This window comes from Stenella coeruleoalba (genome assembly GCF_951394435.1).
Source record: "Stenella coeruleoalba genome assembly, chromosome: 19".
NCBI lineage: Eukaryota > Metazoa > Chordata > Mammalia > Artiodactyla > Delphinidae > Stenella > Stenella coeruleoalba.
The window spans coordinates 53,329,112-53,348,261 of NC_137165.1; the positions used below are offsets into that span (position 1 = coordinate 53,329,112).

A 19,150-nucleotide genomic window follows, 5' to 3' on the forward strand; every position below is an offset into this window, starting at 1 on the left:
GCCTAGAAGACGCGGGACGCGGGCGGGGTGCTCCCCGAGATCTCAGTCTTGGAGGGAGGGTGCTGCGGAGACCGCCAGGGCAGCCTCCCCCTTCTCCCCCGCTCGGGAGGGCACTTCCATCAGTCCTGAAAAGCCGCTGCCTTAAACCTTGGAGTCTGGTGGGAAACTGAGGCCCTCGGGAAAGGAAGACCCGGCTGTGCAGGAGTCCGCAGGGAGAAAGCCCACCTGCCACTGGGTCCCTCCGCCTCCCAGCGCCCCGGGCTGGAGCCCTTGGGGTCGTGGGGCCGGACGGGGGCGGGGTTGACTGGAAACCGAGCGACGAGGGAGGCGGAGCAGCCTGCTGGGTTCATTATCCGGCCTCCGGGGGCCCAGCGGGAGGGAGGTGAAGGGCCGAGCCCTCTGGCCCCGGTTCCAGTCTGCACAATGGCTGCTCTGTCCTCCCAGCGGCCTCGCCCCCGCCCCCACCCCCACGGTCCCTGCTCTGCCCTCCTCATTCTTGTCCGTCACCTCCCCCCTCCAGGCTGCCTCCCTCCAGGCCCACACCGCCCTCCAGCCCCTCTCTAAAGAGCTTTATTTCATCTCCAGAAACACTCATCAGCGTCCCTGGCCCAAGAGACAAGATTGAGCAAAAGCAAGATGCTTTGCCCCTTTGATAACGGGGAACTGAAACCCTGAGAGGTGAAGGGTCTCGCCTAAGCCACGGAACCAGTTCCCGACAGAGCTGAGAAGCAAACACAGGTCCCAACCCCCAGGCTGAGAGGCCCAGCTGACCCCAGGCTTCTAGCTGATCTCTGAGTATCTGTCGGCCGGGTGGGTTGCTTGCCACAGAGCTGCCCCAGTAACCCAGCTGCTGGGTCTCCCTGGGAAAGAGGAAGCAACCGAAGCCCTCTCCAGGCTTCATCATCCAGGTTCTGATTAAGCAACTAGCTGCTGTGGCCAAGGGCCTCTGGAGTCAGGCTTGATCTGTGCTGATCGCCAACCCGCAGGTAACACCTGTCTCCCAGGTGAAAGAGACTGCCTTTCCATCTCCCCCAGCCACCCTCCTTCCTCCTTGAGGGCAGCCTTCCCAGGTGGACACACCTGAGAACCCCCGTTTTTTTTTCTTCTTCAGAGAAAGAAAGCAGGCATTCACGGGGCCTGGCCCGGCTCTCCGGAAACTTGGAGCCAAGGCCGCCAGACGGCAAATGACTTGCTTTTATTAGGAGAGGCTTCCTGTCATCTCACCTGTTCCTGAGGTTTTCAGCTCCCAAGTTGAACTGGAGGACCTCGAGGCCTCCCTTGACCTCAAGTCCTTTCTGCCTGGGAGGCTGCAAGGGCAGGGGAAGGGAGGTATCCAGCCCTGCAAACTGTGTTGTTGTTGTTTTTTTAATGTATTTTTGTGTTTGGTTGGTTTTGGTTGTTGTTGTTTTAGCCGCGCCGCGCGGCATGTGGGATCTGAGCCCCCCGACCAGGGATCGAACCCGTGTCCCCTGCTTTGGAAGCGTGGGGTCTTAACCACCGGACCGCAGTTTGCAGGGATGTCCTGCAAACTGTTTTTAAGACTTGTGTTCTGGGACAGCCCCAGATGTCGTTTTCCATTCTGAGATCCTGGTGACCGTGCCAGGCATTGAGGAGTGTGTCACACATGGATATCCAGGAGAGCAGACCGGTCACACAAGATTCTTGGCTTCTTGCAGGGAATGTTACGGGTTTCTGTCCCTGCGGCGGTTCAGCCACCCTGGGTGTGGTGGAGGGAGCCTAACTCGACCTCTTGCGTGGCCTACTTCTCCTCACGGGTGTCCTCGCCAGGGCTGGGAACCACAGTCTCTTCTGGGCCTCTGGGCTCTGCCTGCCACACACCCCCACCCGCAGGCCTGCTGAGAGGGACACATCCCTTTCAGGGGAACTCGCGGGCACAGCCCTCCCCGTGGAAGCCTGCGAGCCTCACCCGCTTCACTCATTTCAGATGCTTGCCCGGCATCTGAAGGCATTTGTATTAGTTTCCTGGGCTCATCGCAACAAGGTGCCACAAACTGGGTGGCTTAACAGAAATTTACTGTGTCACTGTTCTCAAGAAATCCAAGATTAAGATGTTGGTAGGGTCGGTTGCTTTGGAGGGCTGTGAGGGGGAGTCTGTCCCAGGCTGCTCTCCTAGCTTCTGGTGGTTGGCTGGCAAACTCTGGTGTTCCTTGACCCAGACTCTGCCCTCATCGTCACACGGCCCTCTTCCCTTGTGAAAGGTCTGGCTGAGATGTGTTCTTTTAGGGTCTGCCTTCTCTTCTGTCGGGCATGTTCTTTTTCAAAAGCAAATTACTCTGGGAGGGAAAACCAATAAGTTATCAGGACTCTAGTGTGAATGGAGGTATCCATTTTAAACTAAAAAAAATCTAACAATACTAGGTGTCCCCAAAGAGGACAACAGTGCACGCTCGTGTGGGTGTCGCAGGAAAGGTGTCTGGGAGCTGGACCTGCCCGCCTCCGCTGTTGGGAGGAATTGTTTATATCTGTGTTGGCTGCCGGGTGGCTCTGCCCAGGCTTGCACGCTGCCCCGGCTACCTTGACTTTCAGATCTTACCTCATACCTTGGCTTATGGCATCTCTGGCATCCTGAGCAGGTGCGTTTATTCCCCAGGCCTCGGAAGAACAAAGCTGAGTTTTGTGTTAGTGCACCGGGTTCCTGTCGCTGCACCCCTTTATTATCCTGCAGTACTGAAGGTCAGAAGTTTAAAACGGATTGACGGGGCTGTGCTGTCTTCCTGCTCTAGCTTCTAGAGGCCTGCATTCCTCAGTTCAGGACGCCCTCCTTCACCTCCGAAGGCGGCAGCACAGCATCTTCAGGTCTCTGTCTGACTTCTGCTTCTGCTGTCACATCTCTGACTTTGACCTTTCTCCCTCCCTCTTACAGGGTCTCCTGTCTGTGATGACATTGGCCCCACCTGGCTAACCCAGGATCATCTCCCCGTTCGAGAGCCGTAACTTAATAGCGTCTGCAAAATCCCTTTTGCCATATAAGGTAACGTATTCATGGGTCCCAAGGATTATGACGCAGCCGTCTTTGGGGGGCTGTTATTTTGCTAACCACAGCTGGGTAGGAAAACTCTGGGAACCGTGTCCTTACTTGGCTACAGAACCTTCGTTCTAGCATTCCTTACCTCCCCAGTGCTACCAACTGAACACATACCAGGAACTTAGTTTCCCCCAGATAAGCATTTGTCGTGGTGGGACCGAAAACACTCTTGCTGAGGTCATCGACACCTGATTCTGTAGACTTTTTGGTCTTTGACTCATCCGGCAGAGGCCCCTGCAAAGAAAGCTGGTTTCCATTTTTTAAAATTACCCAGGAGGGAAAAAACAAATGACCCAAAAGAGAGAAATTGACATCTTCACTAAATAGAGTAATTATAGGTTTGCAAAGGACTTTTCACCTGAGGAAGGGGTGGGGAGCAGACCAGCCCATCCATTTCCAGCCTGGCAGGAAGGGCTTACCACAGGGCGCAGCCTGCTGGGTATTACACAACATGTGCGGTCCGCTCAGCTCCTGTCATGTGACCCGACAGTCCAGCTACTTCTGTCCTCTGTGGTAAGTCTGGACCAGGCCAGCCACATGGAGAACCGTGGCTAGGAACCTTCCATAGGCTCCCGCTGACACCAGCTCTGGTTTGGGCCCAGCGTGGGCTCTGGCCTGGTCTCCAGCGCCCTATCCCCCATCCTGGGTACTTGTGAGGGGAGAGATGATCCCCTTCGGAGGCTGCAGCCAGTCCCCACCCCATCCACCTGTGCTTTGTAATCACTTACTCGTTTATACTGGCTTCTACTGGTTCGGAGACACTGTGTAACTGGTGAACGTTCTCATTCAAGGGAAGAGAAGCCATCAGCCACGTGTCAAACTGCTTTGGGTGGTTTGGGTGCTTCCCAAAAGGAGAACTTCTGGGAAGCGGGAAGAGGGGCCTGGCCCCTCTACAGTCGGTCGGGCAGCAGGAGAGCCGAGCCGCTTTTATCTGGGAGTAGCCTGGCGTCCAGGCCGAGGGGATGGGTGTGTCACAGTTTTCCGGGGGCTTTTTGTTGTGCAATGTTTTCCACTTTCACATCTCTCTGAAGCTAAGCTATGTCCTTGGGTTGTTCCCAAAGCAAACAGACAGCGGGCTGGACACAGTGCGTTAGCGCTAATGATCTAGGGTGGTTTCCTGGTACCTGCGGATGGATCCCTTCCTCCGAGCAAAGGTGAAGTCCTAGCTCACCCCCTCGGGAGATGCGCACTCTGCCTTGGGAACGCCCTTTCGAGGCGCCCTGCTGGCCCCTGGTGGCCACCTGGGGATGCGTCCCTCTCTCGTCTTTTATCCAAACGGTGCAGCCACTCAGGCCTCCTCCACAGAAGCCAATTTGTTGGAGGCAAAAGAGGGGCCGGCGCGCTTCTTTGCCAAGCTGCAGAGAGGGAGGCTGGAGTGGGCTTGCCTGCCCGAGGCTTATTATCCACATCCTGAGAATAGAAATTCCCCCTTCCTGGAGGCTGGCCTCCTGAAGGTCAAACCCTTCGATTCTTTCCAGACACAACCTTGGTAGTTTAAGTAATGAATATACAGGATGGGCTGGACAGGGGTCGAGGAGAGGGGCCCGGGGCAAGGGACACCGTAACTTCACTCCACACGTGTGCCCCCAAGGCTTTGTGCAGCCAAGGGAGTGATGCTGTGCTGATCCGACAGGAGAACCATTTCCAAAAGCGGCTCGTTGTTCTTTTTGCTCATTGCCCGAAAGCACTGACCACAGCAACGTGACCGGCATCTTGAAAATGAGTTGAGATGTCATTTCTCCTTCAAGGCACCATCAGATGATCCTAGCAGCCTCCTCTGAAACTCCCCGTTTCAAAACAGAATGGGGAACCTAGTGATTACCTGTCAAAGCCTACAGACTAAAGAGTGAAATTATGTTTAAAAAACAAACAAAAGAGGGAATGGGCTTGGAGAGCGCTCCTGAGCTGTGAGGAGCGTATAGGTGGGGGCTGAAGAACATATCCTTTCTTTGCTCTTGCTGTCTCCTTCCTAGAGCTGCAGTCGTTGCGGTTCTGTACACAGAAGTCCTCGAGAGAAATGCTTGTGGGCTGCTCTCCCAACCGCATCCCTCTGGCGGATCCAGGGGAGGGAGCCCTATCTGGGTGCCAGGTGGCTGCTGCAGTGGTGCAGAGCCCAGGAAGGGCACAGTCCAACACCCCACCTCCTCCTGGCTCCGCGCAGCAGGCTGATGGGTCCGGGGAGGGAGGGACAGACAGACGGCTCTGATGCAGAGTTAGAAGGACAAATCCATCTTCCTGACTCGGCATGACCTAGAAAAATCCATAGCATCAGAACTTGGTATTTGCAAACAAGCACAAGGATCTAATCTTTTTTTTTTTTTTTTTAAGGATCCTATCATTTTAAGCTGAGGTTCCAGTTGCCATGTGACAAGTATCTGTGACCACTCGGTTCTCAGACTGAGAACTTTGAGCACTTAAGGAGGGAAGACAGTCTAACTGCAAAATATGTTTAGCGTGGAATCGGATCTGCCGCCTTCATCTCTTGGCAGGGGTAAGTGTTATCCTAAGGGGAGAGGTGTGTTGAGTCCTCAGGGGTGGATCTGTTACCCCAATTTGCAGCCATTAGTGGTGCAGGAGCCACACAGGCTGGGGAGAGGCTGAGTGGCGGCCCGGAGACAAGCAAACCCCAGGACACTGAAGACCAGGTCTCTGAGGTCTCAGGCATTTCTGAAATGCTGAGGACCCTGAGTGGAATAGCAGAAGCCTAATTCTAATTCTAAACCAAGACTTGGATATCTGTGTGTGCTTAACAATGACTAGCAGGTCACCCGTGAAGAAATGGTCCTAAGAGATGTGGAAAACAAATCTGGAATACCTACCAGCCCTTGAGAAAAATATCTTAACAATTTTTTTTATTGAAGTATAGTTGATTTACAATGTTGTATTAGTTTCAGGTGTATAGCAAAGTGATTCAGTTATACATATACCTATATTCTTTTTCAGAGTCTTTTCCATTATAGGTTATTACAAGATATTGAATATAGTTCCCTGTGCTATACAGTAGGTCTTTGTTTTTCTATTTTATATATAGTGGTGTGTATCTGTTAATTCCAAATTCCTAACTGAACCTCCTCCCTACCCCCAAGAAAAATATCTTGTTTTTTTTCTTTTGGGCTGAGCCACATGGCTTGTGAGATCCCGAGACCTCGGCAGTGAAAGCGTGGAGTCCTAAGCACTGAACCGTCAGGGAATTCCTGAAAAATATCTTTTAGAAAGGAGAGCCTTGGGACTTCCCTGGCAATCCAGCGGTTAAAGACTCTGAGCTTCCACTGCAGGGTGTGCGGGGTCTATCCCTGGTTGGGGAGCTGAGATCCCGCACGCCATGTGGCAGGGCCCAAAAAAAAAAAAAAAAAGGAGAGACGCAAGGTTCCTGAAAAAGTTAAACATAGAGTTACTGCATGACCCAGCAAGTTCACTCCTGGGTACTTACCCAAGAGAACTGAGAACATGTGTCCACACAAAAACTTGTACACGAACGTTCATAGCAGCTCTATTCACAATAACCGAAAGGTAGAAACAACCCAAGTGTCCATCAACAGAGGAATGAGTAAAAGAAATGTGGCGTATCCATCCTCAGGAATAGCATCTGGCCGTGAAAAGTAAGGAAGTCCTGATCTATGCTACGGTGTGGATGAACCATGAACATTATGTGAAAGAAGTGACAGAAGCCATATACAAAAGGCCACATATTGTGTGATTCCATTTAAAGGAAACGTCCAGAATAGGTAGACAGAAAGCAGACTGGTGGTTGGCCGGGGTATGGGGAGGCACTGCTTAATGGATGTGGGCTGTATTTGGGGTGATTTTATTTTAGGGTGATAGTTTTATTATGGGTTTTGTTTTGGAACTAGTTAGAGGTCACGGTTACACAACATTGTGAATGTGCTACGTGCCACTGACTTGTCTATTTTATGTTATGTGCATTCATCCGAATTTTTTTTTAAATGTTCGTTTACTTTATTTATTTATTCCTTTTTTTTTAATTTGGCCACGCCTTGGCTTGCGGGATCTTAGTTCCCTGACCAGGAATTGAACCTGCGCCCTCGGCAATAAAAGTGCAGAGTCCTAACCATTGGACCTCCAGGGAATTCCCAAATTTTATTTTATTTTTATTCAATGAGGGACTTGAACCAGCCGTGACCCTTTCAGGATCATTCTTTTGTGATGCACAAAAAGTCCATTTCTAAGGATGCAGTTGAAATTCTGATTTGGGTGGTGGTAGATATTTATTCCAGGCATTTGTTAAAGAAGGGGAAGGAGGACTTCTTCAGGACCATCTTGATGGGGGCAGGGACCACTACCTGGGGTCTTGCAGTGGTGGGGGAGGGAGTAGAGATTGGGCTCAACTGTGAATATAAGGAAAGGTGGGAATGTGTAGCCAGGGAGCAGATCGGGGTCAGTGGATGGAAGATTACTAAGAGGAAACATCAGGGGAAAGGGGAGATTTTTGCTAAACCGACCTACCTGAACTTGCCAAAGGCAGGCCAGGGGGCTCAGACATCACCCCAGGGTGGTGGAGGATGGGGAACCTCAACAGATATTGAAGGTGACCAGACACGGAGGATGGGGGATTCTGGCTAAACTGACTTGGCAGGATTCTTGCTAGAACTGGACTCTGCAAAGCAGGACACAGAAGCCCAGGGTTTGAGACCTAGTCGGAAGAGGGCTCAGATGAGCCCGATTAGATCAAAGAGAGAATCTTTCTCCTTGTCACTAAATTTTTCGGAGTCCAGTAATGTCAGCCTCATGGAACCATTCAGAGGCTCCTTCCCTCTTCTCTCAGGGGTGAGGGGTGGCCGCCAGTGCTTTGGTGGCATTATTTGGAGGGACTTATCTTGTCTCAAAAGTACTGTCACCTTGTGGGGGCCCTAAATGCCGATCTTTTTTTTTTTTTTAAATGCCGATCTTTGGTCACTGTTATTTTCTTTTCATTTCTCTGTATTTCCCTCCATAGTTATACAATATGTGTGAGGTTTGTTTTTTTTTAAGAATGTGTATATGTGTGTGTGTGTGTGTGTGTATAACTGAAGCACTTTGCTGTGTGGAGTTTTTATTGAAGTATAAATATATACAGGAAAGCACACAGATCATAAACTATGAATTTATGCACTGACACACCTGCATTAATAAAAGAGCACATCCTAGAAACCCCCGGTGCGCCCTCCCAGCCACTCGCCGCCCCACACAAGATAACCACTCATGCAGTGTATTTTTATATTTGGGAAGAAATACTTAAAATTTAAACAAAGTGAAAATACATTAGAGATGGAAAAATTTTAAATCCAGCCCTTTTTATTTGTGAAGGCTCTTCCAAATAGCTCAGACGTGGTAAGGGCTGAGGGCGCTAAGTGGGTTTGGCCTCGGGATATTCCTAAAGGACAGCAGGAGGCAGCTGGCAATAGCCACGGGATCAGCTGATGGACCCATCTCCTTTCTGGGTCATTTGGCACCTGGGCTCCCAAACTAGCCAGCACATTGGAACCCCTTGGTGGAGCTTCAGTACTACAGATACCTGGGTCCCACCCCCAGAGATTGTGATTTAACTGGTCTGCAGTGTGGCCCGAGCTTCAGAGTTTTTCAAAGCTCTGAAGTGATCCTAATATGCAGACAGGGCTTCCCTGGCAGTCCAGCAGTTAAGACTCTGTGCTTCCAATACAGGGAACGCAGGTTTGATCCCTGGTCGGGGATCCCACATCCTGTGCAGCGAGGCCAAAAAATTTAAAAATTAAAAATAGATAAATAAAAAAATATGCAGACAAATGTGGGAAGTACTGACTTAGCATAAAAGGAAGATCTGAAGCCTGTTTTCCAAGCAGGCAGGCAAACTCAAAAGCCTCCCAGAGATTCTGTAACTGCCACAAAAAACTGTCTTATTCAGGACCATCATGAATTGTCACGGTCCCACTGACTATTTCACGTCTGGAAATGAGTCAGGCATACTACAGAAATGACACATACTATTACAGCCTCTCCCCACATCCTCCCAGACACTGGCTTGGGAATGTGGGAATAGTGACAAAGCTGGCTACCACCCAGGCTCCAGGAAAATGGGGGGAGGGGAGGCTCTGCAGTTGTTACAGTCACTCCCACTAGGTGTGTCAAAGCAGATGCTCTTGTGAATTAAAAAAAACTCAATTAAATCTTATTTCCCTGTTGGACAGTAATACAATTTTGAAAATGCTCTTTCTTAATATCGAATTGGTATTTAATTACCGGGGGGATTCGACCTTCCCTGAAAGGCAGATGCAGTTACCTTCCCACCATGAGGACTCTCACCCTGAGGGTCAGCCTTGGAAGTTCCTGCCCCCTCCACCTCATCACACTGTACCTTCATGATATAGGTCAGATTTCTAAGAACCTGTGTTTCTATGGTGGTTGTGTGGAATAGTGGTTTAAAATTTACGGAAGGGGCTTCCCTGGTGGCGCAGTGGTTGAGAGTCCGCCTGCCGATGCAGGGGACACGGGTTTGTGCCCCTGTCTGGGAAGATCCCACGTGCCACGGAGCGGTTAGACCCGTGAGCCATGGCCGCTGAGCCTGTGCGTCTGTAGCCTGTGCTCTGCAATGGGAGAGGCCACAACAGTGAGAGGCCCGCGTACTGCAAAAAAATAAATAAATAAATAAAATAAAATTTACGAAAGAATGGGAAAGGAGTGACAGGAGGAAGAAATGGGCAGGTGGGGGAGGACGGGGAGGGGGGTGCGGGGGGAGCCGGAATGCTTTCGTGTCAAGGGTTACCCAGCTTGTGAGCTGGTACTGTGCCTAGGCTACTTGGGCTTGGAATGGTGTTTGACCTGTATCTTTCCACCAGCCCAGATAGCCCACTTGTGCAAACCCTTCTTGGACAATCACTAGAAAGACAAGTAAGTTTTCATCCAAGAAAGCACCATATGTTTCTTCAGAAACCTTTCAAGTACTTGACTCCCTAGGGAAGTGTTCTAATTATCTGTTTCCGAGTGAGAAACCACCCTAAGAGGTAGTGGCTTGAAGCAATAATTTATTGGGTCCATCGTGGGTTGATTGGGCTCAGTCAGGTGGTTCTCACTTGGGGACTCATGTGATTACAATGTCAGTGGGCTGAACATCTGAGATGGGTCCCTCCCGTGGGACCATTGAGGCAGGCTGTCAGCTGGTTCAGCTGGGGCCGTCAGCCAGAGTGCCTGTGTGGACTCTCCATGTGACATGGCAGCTAGGTTCCCAGAGGGAAGGTCTCAAGAGCATCATTCCAGGACACCCAGCGGAAGCTGTGTGGCTTCTCACGCCCTGGTTTTGGAAGTCCCAGGCCATCACTTGTGCCACATTCCACAGCTCAAGCAAGTCACTAAGGCCAGCCCAGATTCCAGGGAATGGAACCAGGGTCCTTCCCCCATGGTCGGGGAGGAGGGACTGATGGAGGCCATATTTAGGGGCTCTCAGTTACTTACCTTAGGAATTGAGAATTGGGACAAATTTAGGGAACTGCTTCACCCTTAAGGAAACTAGTTTGTAGCTTAAGAACAAGATTCCTTCAAATATATTTTCAGGAACCCCAGCGCCGCGTTGATCAATGCCCCAGCTTCCTTGGGTCTCCTTGCTTTAACTGAAACCAGCTACCCTGCCTGACGGCGTTCGTCCTTAAGCCTTCTCTCTACCCCCGGAAGCTGCTGCTTTTCCACTTCCTTCTTAATACAAGTGCTGACATTCATCACGCTCTTACTTTGTGCCAGACACGGTGCTGAGCAGTGCATACACTTAGCCCGTTTCATTAGGAAGACTTGTCTTGTTGAAGTGCCCATTGAGAAAAGGTTGATTGTTTGTTTGTTTCCAGTAACCACCGCCAGCTGTGCTCTGTCCAAACCCCCTTTGTTACTGGCTGAAAGACTCCCCATTAAGGCACCTCAATCTGATTCCACTGATCCAGTCACTTTTTTTTGTTATTAAGGCAGCCCCACTTGGGAGTTGAAGACTGGTCCATTTAGGAACTCAAACTTGGGAATTCCCTGGTGGTCCAGGGGTTAGGACCCAGCACTTTCACTACAGGGGCCCCGGGTTTGATTACCTGGTACCGCAAGCCGTTGGCATGGCCAAAAGAAAGAAAGAAAGTGAAACTTATCTCAAGCACAGGCTCCAGCACTGAAGCAGGGACAAGGCCTATCTCTCACAAGCCGCCCACTGCTCTGTGCTTACTTCATGAGGTTGAGGCGGAGGGGAGAGAAATAGAAAACAGATGTGTTTCCTGTGGTGACTAGTTGGGGGCGGTGATGTGGCTGTCCTGTGCCCTGGGTCTTTACTGCTGACCCAACTCATTCTCTAGAGCAGAGTTTCTCATCCTCAGCACTATTGACACCGGGGGCTGGATTATCCTCTGTTGTGGGGACCTGTCCTGTGCATTGTTTAGCAATATCCCTGGCCTCCGCCCACTAGATGCCAGGAGTACTTCCCAAGTTGTGCAACCAAAAATGTCTCCAGTCATTGCCAATGTCCCCTGGGAGCAACCTTGCCCTGGCCGAGAACCAGCGCTCCTTAGACTTGGTGTGGACAAGTGGGCGCCCCACAGGACTGCCAGCGGAGACTCTCCCAAGGGGCTCCCCTGGTTCCACATTCTTGCTGACCTTTGGAGGTGGCCTCATGCCATATTTATTGCTCTGAGGAGGTTCCCCAATCCCAAATCCCAGAATCTGCCATTCCATCCACACTCTGGATCCGACTCTGGGGCTGTGGGCTTGCACCCATCTTCTGAGGGGATGGGTGGATCCAGTCCTTTGCCTCCTGGCTGACTGCCCACCATGCCAGCTCCTCTGGGCACTGTCCAAACTGCAGGAGCCCCAGGGCAGATCCACCAGCCCACGGCCAAGCGGACAGCCAAGTGGGAGACAAGATGTTCCTCTCTACTGTCCCACACACTTTACAGCGACTCCACTGTGTCCCCAACCCCCCCCACCCACCTGGTTTCCAGAAAAGCCAGTCTTCATGAAGAAGCAGCCTCTCACCCTTCCTCTCTCCCTTTTTCTTGAGGCAGGATGCCATGACACCGACTACCCATGGTTGGGCCAAACTTCACAGGTTAAGCCCACCATCCTCCACAAGACCGTCCAGGCACCAGCAGCAAGTTTGGGGGTCCCCTGGCCACACTCACTTTTGACCAGCTGGCTACAAATTCGGGGGTTCCCACTACCCCCTCAGGTTCAATCATTCACTAGAATGGCTCACAGAACTCAGGAAAGCGCTGTACTTGCTATTACAGTTTAATGCTAGCAAAAGGATGCAAATCTGAACCAGCCACAGGGAGAGACACCTAGGGTGAGGTCGTGGGGTGGGGAGGTACCAGACTTGAAGCTTCTGGCGTCCTCAGGGACACGTTACCCTGTTGGCAGAGCACTGCCAACCAAGGAAGCTCACCGAGCTTGGGTGTCTAGAGGGTTTCATTATGTAGGCCCAATCGATTAAGTCATTGACCATTGATTGAACTCAGTCTCTAGCTCCCCTTCCTTCCCCAGAGGTTGAGATAATATCACGTGGTTTATCCTAAACTATCAGATAGAATTGGAGGGGCCCACCATGAATAACTGACCCTCCTATCTCTCAGGAAATTCCAAGGATTTAGAGGTGACCTCCCAGGGACCAGACAAAGGCCAGCCACATGCTGGATTACACACAGGATTGAAAGAGTCAGTGCTGCATGGCATCTCCCAGCCAGCTCCCGGCTGGTAGTTCTCTGAACGTAGAATGTGGGGTGCATTTTAATTCTTGGCAGTAGGCTCCGGCAATTCTTGGAAAGCAGGAAAGATCCTGCCAGGCACCTCCCTCCACCTTGTCACACATGCATCATCTCATTTAGTCCTCACCACCACCCCCAGGCAGGTATTATTGTGATCACCGTTCCACAGATGAAGAAACGTAGGTACAGGTTGACGGACTCCCCCAGGTGAACCAGCAGAACAGGACTGAGTCCAGGGCTGTCTGACTCCAGAGCTGCCCCTTCATGGGCGATGGAGCCCTGCCTCCTGCACCCCCACTGGTGTAGTCCTACCAGCTCCTCAGGCGGCCTCCAGAACACCTCTTTTCCTCCTGCAAAGCCCTCCCTGTTCTGACCCTCTGCTACCGGGCTCACCACTCTGAACACCCCCTCTGCTGTTGCCCACTCCTGACGTCTCTGTTCCCTGCTCACCATCTTCTTGGCTCCAAGTTCTGAGAACGCGTAAACATTAGGTTCTGGGAGTTGGACGCCTGCCATAATCTCTCTCCGACCTAGAATGATCTTCATCCGCGTCTGACCTCATCCCCGGCTCTCGCGGTCGCGGCCGAACCACCACCCCTTCTCCCATGCTAAAACCCACATGCCAGCCTGCCCTGCTTTCTCCCTCTTGTGGCCACACTGTCATTCAGGCTTGCCTCTAAACCTCTGGCCTTGAGCACCCCACCCTCTTCCTCCTCCAATCCGCTGTCCTGAGGCTGTGGGGAAGGAGAGGAGGGGCAGTGCTTCGAGTGGGGACCACACGCAGCTCCGTGATGCCGCTGGGACTCTGCGAAGCCCCTTTCTCCTTTGCGGCCGCTCCCTTCCAGCCTCTGCCGCCAGGGGCGCTAGTGGGGCCCTCACGGCTGGAAGGGGAGAAAGGGCCGCTGCTTCCTGTCTGCTCTGCTTGGTCACCCGAGCATCACCCTGGCAATGGTGACATCTGGCTCCAGGCCCCAGTGTCCTCGCGCTCCCAGAACCTGCCTCTGTGCCTCTCAGAGGTACCGCACCAGCTGGGCAGTGCCTCCTCGCCGGAGATCCGAGTGGCATCTCCGTGGGACCCCTCCTCCAGGCTTCTAGAATCCCATAATCCCAACCTGTCCTCTTGGTTCCCCGTTCATGGGGGTGGGGTAGCTGCTTCCTGTGGTCTCCCAGTGTCGGCTTTCTGCCGCTTCTATCTTGCAATACCCATTTAACCAATTCTCTATATTAAATTCTTTGTTAAAATAATGAATGTGTTGGGAATTCCCTGGCAGTCCAGTGGTTAGGCCTCTGCGCTTTCGCTGCGGAGGGCAAGGGTTCAATGCCTGGTCAGGGAACTAAGATCCCACAAGCTGCTAGGCGCGGCCAAAAAAAAAAAAAAGAAAGAAAGAACGTGGTTTGTTTTCCTGATTGCCTCTGACCTAATAAATATGTATAAACATTTCCCATCTCCCTTCACCTAATAGCTCATACGTGCCAGACGTTGTTCGGTTTGACATGTATTAACTCACTAATTATTATTACCCCCACTTCACAGGAGAGAAAACTGAGGCAAAGGGAGACATAATTGTTTGCTCGGGATCACACAGCTGTTAAGAGTGGACTCCAAGAGCCTGGCTCCCGAGATAACACTCATCTACACACGCTGCAGCGTCTCACTGCAGACAGTGAGTTGGTGTAGCTGGGGCACTAAGTGACCACATAGCGTTCCCATTTATGGATGGACGAAAGCTATTTTTGGATATTTGTATCATGTGGGGGTTTTAGCTATTAGAGAGCCTGGATCCCCTTGAACCTGACACACTTAGGTCACTTGAGCCAGGAACCTTACAACTTTCTGAATTATTTTGGTCCACGATTTGTTGTAACCTGTCTCCTTAATGTTTAACCTTCTATCTTCTCAGCCCCGAGTCCCCGTGGCCTTTTTCCTCCTTCCATGTCTTTCCCTATGAGCCTACCTTGCCAGTGTGCTGCTGTAAATCTGGAGATACGGGCGAGGAGACGTCTCCTGTTTGGCAGACTCTAGAAGGTACTAGGAGGCACTATGGTCTCACCTTGAATCAGAGTCTTCAACGAGGTATGGGTATTGGTGATACCCTGAAATGCCTCCAAAGGCCTCCACCAAGAGTTCCTGAAAACCCCATGACAGAAGAGGTTCTGTCCTACTGAGACTCTATGCTGGATTCCATTTCAGACTTTCCAGCGGCCGGCAGGGCAGCTGCTCTCTACCACTGCCCTTGCTGAAGCTGGGAAGGGTCACTCCCAGCGCGCTCGGCTCTGTCTGCCCAGTATTTTGCCCTCGCCCCCAGCATGGTTTCTGGTGTCCTATGGAGAGAATCAGCTTAGAGATCCAAGTCGGTATTATTTTTAGAACTAAAGATCATTCAGTCTCAGCTTGCTTCGGCCTGTTCAGGCAACGAGAACAGGGAAAAGTCTCACATTTTTCCAAAGTTCATGTCGGAGTAGTGCAACATGGAAGCAACACTTCTGAATCATTGCCTAAAGTGTTCTCCTTTGTTGCAAAGACTGACCTTGTCTTCCAAATAATTCATTCCCTGGGGACAAGGCTGAGCCATTCTGAACACACCCCTCTTTGTCTTCTCTGCTCATTCTTGGACAATTCTTCGTGCCAAATCTGAACCTGTGCTTTCTCTTCCAGTTTTTAGAAGAGAGGAGATTATATTTCCATAATTCATGCTGAACCTGCAGCCCAGTTAGCAACAGGATTTTTTTTTTTATAACTTGAAAACTGAAATTGGGTTGAATATGGAAATGTCAACTTGCACTGAGCAGAGCTGTCTTTGTTTTTGCAGGAAATGTCCAGCAGGTTTGGAGCCTCAAGGATCAGCCTGTTTTATAGAGAAACATTAAAACAACAACAACAAGAAAAACTGGAACTGAGCAAGAGAAGTCTCACTTCAAACTGCAAAAAACACATTCTTTGCAAAATGAGCAGAAGTGTCTTTCTACTCAGTCCAGACCCTGTATTGGTCAGAATTCTCCAGAAAAGAAACAGAACCAACATGATATCTATCTATTTAGAAAGCAAATGTTGAAGAGCTAAAAGGAAAAATAAAAAACACCACAATCAGAGAACAAGCAGATGAAAAATAATTAAGGTAATAGAGAATTTGACTACAACTAACAAACGATCTAACCAACAGATGTAAAGCACGCACCCCCAAACTGTAGAACACATATTCTTTTCAGGTGCATATAGGGCATTTACCTACATAGATCACATGCCGGGCCACCAAGTGTGTCTCAACACATAGCAGAGGATTGAATTCACTTAGGGTGTGTTCTCTCACAAAGTGGAATTAAATTAGAAATCAATAATAGAGCTCTAGAAATTTCCCAAAGTTTAGAAATCATGCAGCACACTTCTAACAATTCACAGGACAAAGAAGAAATCACAGTGAGAATTACAAAGATTCTCAGACATAAAAACCCATGTCGGGACTTCCCTGGTGGTCCGGTGGTTAAGACTCTGCGCTTCCACTACAGGGGCACGGGTTTAATCCCTGGTGGGGGAACTAAGATGCCGCATGGCGCGGCCAAAAAAAACAAAACAAAACAAAGCCATGTCATTTTCAGCAAATGGCAAACAGCTCAGAAAGCCACAGACCTAGGGCGTGGCCTGGAGAAAGCAGGGAGATGGAGAGGGAGACTCAGGCCATATCAGGCTAAGGAGTTTGGGCTTATAAACTGTGGAAAGCCCTGGAGGCTTTTAACCAGGGGATCTGCTCTGTGGATGTAGAGGGTGGACTAGAGGTACTGGAGGGAAAGAAGGACGGAACGTGAAAGAATGAGGCCAGTTGGGAGGCCCCTGCCTGAGATACGAGATCAATAGCTGTTCTCTGGGGCTTCCCTGGTGGCGCAGTGGTTAAGAATCCACCTGCCAATGCGGGGGACACAGGTTCGAGCCCTGGTCTGTGAAGATCCCACATGCCACGGAGCCACTAAGCCCGCGTGCTGCAACGACTGAGCCTGCGCTCTAGACCCCGTGAGCCACAGCTACTGAGCCCACGAGCCGCAACTACTGAGGCCCGTGTGCCTATAGCCTGTGCTCCGCAACAAGAGAAGCCACTGCAATGAGAAGCCCACACACCACAACAAAGAGTAGCCCCGGCTCGCTGCAACTAGAGAAAGCCTGCACTCAGCAACAAAGACCCAACGCAGGCAAAAATAAATAAATAAAAATAATAAATTATATATAAAAAAATAGCTGTTCTCTATATCACTCGTTGGGTCCACGGATACGAGTAGAACCCCTACCACGTGCCAGGCACCAGGAGGTCACTAGGGGTTCCTTCTCCCAGATACATTTTGTGAGCCATCCCAGCGCCACACAGATTGTTATACATAGGTCATAAAGTGGGAAAACTTCCAACAGTGTAATCTAAATGTTCATTTTTTATGAAGCTTCATGTTAAAACAGAGCATGGTTCTGCAGTTCTTTTTTTTTTTTTTTTTTTTGCGGTATGCGGGCCTCTCACTGTTGTGGCCTCTCCCGTTGCGGAGCACAGGCTCCGGATGCGCAGGCTCAGCGGCCATGGCTCACGGGCCCAGCCTCTCCGCGGCATGCGGGATGCGGGATCCTCCCGGACCGGGGCACGAACCCGTGTTCCCTGCATCGGCAGGCGGACTCTCAACCACTGCGCCACCAGGGAAGCCCCGGTGCTGTCGTTCTTGATGCCAGGCTGAGATTAAATGCCCAGCCTGAGGGCGCTTCCCATGACATTCTGTGCCTAAATCCCAGCCTGCTCCCTCCGGGCCTGAGCCAATCTGTGAGGGCAGCTGTTTCTCATAAGTAGCTCCCAAATGGTTATCCCAAATTCATCTTTTATGACCCTTCTTCCCTATCTTATCAGTGGAGAAATAAGGTAAGTTTGTAGGAACTTAGACATTGAGGCTTGGGGAAGGTGAGTACTTCCAGTCTTAAATTTTGTGATTTCTTGTCAGAGAAATTGATTATTAATCCTAGTGAGAGACCCACAGCAGGGTGAAGAAGGTGGGAGGACTTATTATTAAAAACCACAAAAGTTTTTTTTTTTTTTTAATAAATTTATTTATTTTCGGCTGTGTTGGGTCTTCGTTTCTGTGCGAGGGCTTTCTCTAGTTGCGGCGAGCGGGGGCCACTCTTCATGGCGGTGCGCGGGCCTCTCACTGGCGCGGTCTCTCCTGTTGCAGAGCACAGGCTCCAGACGTGCAGGCTCAGTAGCTGTGGCTCACGGGTCTAGTTGCTCCGCGGCATGTGAGATCCTCCCAGACCAGGGCTCGAACCCTTGTCCCCTGCATTGGCAGGCAGATTCTCAACCACTGCGCCACCAGGGAAGCCCCCACAAAAGCTTTTAATAAGAGGGAGGCAAGGGTGTCAGAGTGGGTAAGGATATGTGAATGGAAGCAAAGGTCAGAGAGAGAGAGATCTGAGGACGCTAGGCTGCTGGTTTTGAAGATGGAGGATGGGGACCACTAGCCAAGGAGAGAAGTGGCCTCTAGAGAGAGGAAAAGGCAAGGAAATGGATTCTCTTCCAGAACATCCGGAGGGAAATCAGCCTGCCAACACCTTGATTTTAGGACTTTCGACCTCCAGAACTAAGATTGTGTAAGCTTGTGTTGTTTTAAGCCACTTGGTGGTAATTTGTTACCACAGCAATAGGTAACAAATACAACTTCTAACACACTACATAATTTACTCAATTATTATGTTTATTTAAACATTGCTCTCCCCCCGCTAGGTGTACCTCTCCAGGGTAGGAATTTTTGTCTTTTTTTTTTTCCTCTAAAGTATCCCAAACAGCTAAAAAGGGCCTGGCAAACAGTAGATGCTCAGTAAATGTTAATAGATGGATAAATGGGTAGATGTAGAAAGCGAGAGAAAGGAAAGAGTCAAGGATTCTCCTGAGACTTACTGACTGGGAACCTCACGTTATGTTTACTCAGAAGGAATAGAGGAGCAGGTGCGGTTTGGAGAGAACTGAGAAAATGAAGATGGGTTTAGTTTGGGGTATATTAAGGTTTGAGGGGTTCTGTAGGATATATATATGGAAAAAATATATCTATATGGAAAATGTGAAGGGAAGTGGTTTCCTTTAGTTTTAGAAGGTAACGTGGCTTATGGCTGGGTCCATCGGCTGAACTTGTGTGCAGGTAAATAATTTGGTCTAAGCTATTTACCCCATAGCCCATTTGCTTTTTCCCTTTCCTTCTTTCTTTTCTTTCTTTTTCTCTTTCACCTGCTCTAGGAGAGAGGGGGTGGGTGCATCAGTAATTCTGGAGAGCCAGCTGGAATGTGGGCCAGGCTGCTACAGGCCCTGGGGCAGTTCAATTTCCAAATCCTGAAGCTGCAGGCTTCGGAGGCTTCGTGACACGAGAGTCACAATCAATTGCTCCCTCAGGCCCAATGTCA

General features: G+C 50.4%; 1 long non-coding RNA gene across 3 annotated transcripts; it reads left to right on the top strand.

Annotated features, from left to right (window-relative positions):
* Positions 1–290: 290 nt before the first annotated feature.
* On the top strand, positions 291–17,311 carry LOC307177228. 3 transcript variants are annotated; one of them, XR_013825009.1, is made up of 6 exons: positions 291–986; positions 1,112–1,329; positions 2,885–2,992; positions 5,375–5,537; positions 14,643–14,767; positions 15,552–17,311. It is a non-coding gene; the product is annotated as an uncharacterized lncRNA (long non-coding RNA). The 3 variants fall into 3 exon arrangements; XR_013825010.1 differs by lacking the exon at positions 1,112–1,329 and having other exon boundaries at positions 360–986; XR_013825011.1 differs by having other exon boundaries at positions 362–1,329.
* Positions 17,312–19,150: the final 1,839 nt, after the last annotated feature.